General features: G+C 48.5%; 1 protein-coding gene across 1 annotated transcript in view; it reads right to left on the bottom strand.

Annotated features, from left to right (window-relative positions):
• Nucleotides 1-2,500, bottom strand: part of LOC307029767 (leucine-rich repeat and calponin homology domain-containing protein 1-like) — a gene marked incomplete at its 5' end in the record, with an annotated part of 40,176 nt that overhangs the window by 27,239 nt on the left and 10,437 nt on the right. The window lies entirely within an intron of this gene.

Raw genomic sequence — 2,500 nt, forward strand, 5'->3', positions numbered from 1 at the left:
GCCGCTAAGCTAAAGGCGGCTAATGTTGGGCTATAAAGGAACTACAGCACGGTCACATGACTTCACGTCACCACCGCTAAGCTAAAGGAGGCTACTGTTGGGCTATAAAGGAACTACAGCACGGTCACATGACTTCACGTCACCGCCGCTAAGCTAAAGGCGGCTAATGTTGGGCTATAAAGGAACTACAGCACGGTCACATGACTTCACGTCACCACCGCTAAGCTAATGGAGGCTAATGTTGGGCTATAAAGGAACTACAGCACGGTCACATGACTTCACGTCACCGCCGCTAAGCTAAAGGCGGCTAATGTTGGGCTATAAAGGAACTACAGCACGGTCACATGACTTCACGTCACCACCGCTAAGCTAAAGGAGGCTACTGTTGGGCTATAAAGGAACTACAGCACGGTCACATGACTTCACGTCACCGCCGCTAAGCTAAAGGCGGCTAATGTTGGGCTATAAAGGAACTACAGCACGGTCACATGACTTCACGTCACCACCGCTAAGCTAAAGGAGGCTACTGTTGGGCTATAAAGGAACTACAGCACGGTCACATGACTTCACTTCACCACCGCTAAGCTAAAGGAGGCTAATGTTGGGCTATAAAGGAACTACAGCACGGTCACATGACTTCACGTCACCACCGCTAAGCTAAAGGAAGCTAATGTTGGTCTATAAAGGAACTACAGCACGGTCACATGACTTCACGTCACCATCGCTAAGCTAAAGGAGGCTACTGTTGGGCTATAAAGGAACTACAGCACGGTCACATGACTTCACGTCACCACCGCTAAGCTAAAGGAAGCTAATGTTGGGCTATAAAGGAACTACAGCACGGTCACATGACTTCACGTCACCACCGCTAAGCTAAAGGAGGCTAATGTTGGGCTATAAAGGAACTTCAGCACGGTCACATGACTTCACGTCACCACCGCTAAGCTAAAGGCGGCTAATGTTGGGCTGTAAAGGAACTACAGCACGGTCACATGACTTCACGTCACCACCGCTAAGCTAAAGGAGGCTAATGTTCGGCTATAATGGAACTACAGTACGGTCACATGACTTCACTTCACCACCGCTAAGCTAAAGGTGGCTAATGTTGGGCTATAAAGGAACTACAGCACGGTCACATGACTTCACTTCACCACCGCTAAGCTAAAGGCGGCTAATGTTGGGCTGTAAAGGAACAACAGTACGGTCACATGACTTCACGTCACCACCGCCAAGCTGAAAGAGGCTAATGTTGGGCTATAAAGGAACTACAGCACGGTCACATGACTTCACGTCACCACCGCTAAGCTAAAGGCGGCTAATGTTGGGCTGTAAAGGAACTACAACACGGTCACATGACTTCACGTCACCACCGCTAAGCTAAAGGAGGCTCATGTTCGGCTATAATGGAACTACAGTACGGTCACATGACTTCACGTCACCACCGCTAAGCTAAAGGTGGCTAATGTTGGGCTATAAAGGAACTACAGCACGGTCACATGACTTCACGTCACCACCGCTAAGCTAAAGGCGGCTAATGTTGGGCTGTAAAGGAACTACAGCACGGTCACATGACTTCACGTCACCACCGCTAAGCTAAAGGAGGCTCATGTTCGGCTATAATGGAACTACAGTACGGTCACATGACTTCACGTCACCACCGCTAAGCTAAAGGTGGCTAATGTTGGGCTATAAAGGAACTACAGCACGGTCACATGACTTCACTTCACCACCGCTAAGCTAAAGGCGGCTAATGTTGGGCTGTAAAGGAACTACAGTACGGTCACATGACTTCACTTCACCACCGCTAAGCTAAAGGTGGCTAATGTTGGGCTATAAAGGAACTACAGCACGGTCACATGACTTCACGTCACCACCGCTAAGCTAAAGGAGGCTAATGTTGGGCTATAAAGGAACTACAGTACGGTCACATGACTTCACGTCACCACCGCTAAGCTAAAGGTGGTTAATGTTGGGCTATAAAGGAACTACAGCACGGTCACATGACTTCACGTCACCACCGCTAAGCTAAAGGAGGCTAATGTTGGGCTATAAAGGAACTACAGCACGGTCACATGACTTCACGTCACCAACGATAAACTAAAGGAGCCTAATGTTGGGCTATAAAGGAACAACAGTACGGTCACATGACTTCACGTCCCCACCGATAAGCTAAAGGAGGCTAATGTTGGGCTATAAAGGAACAACAGTACGGTCACATGACTTCACGTCACCACCGCTATGCTAAAGGTGGCTAATGTTGGGCTATAAAGGAACTACAGCACGGTCACATGACTTCACGTCACCAACGATAAACTAAAGGAGCCTAATGTTGGGCTATAAAGGAACAACAGTACGGTCACATGACTTCACGTCCCCACCGATAAGCTAAAGGAGGCTAATGTTGGGCTATAAAGGAACAACAGTACGGTCACATGACTTCACGTCACCACCGCTATGCTAAAGGAGGCTAATGTTGGGCTATAAAGGAACTACAGCACGG

Source organism: Notothenia rossii, assembly GCF_949606895.1.
Source record: "Notothenia rossii genome assembly, chromosome: 2".
Lineage (NCBI taxonomy): Eukaryota > Metazoa > Chordata > Actinopteri > Perciformes > Nototheniidae > Notothenia > Notothenia rossii.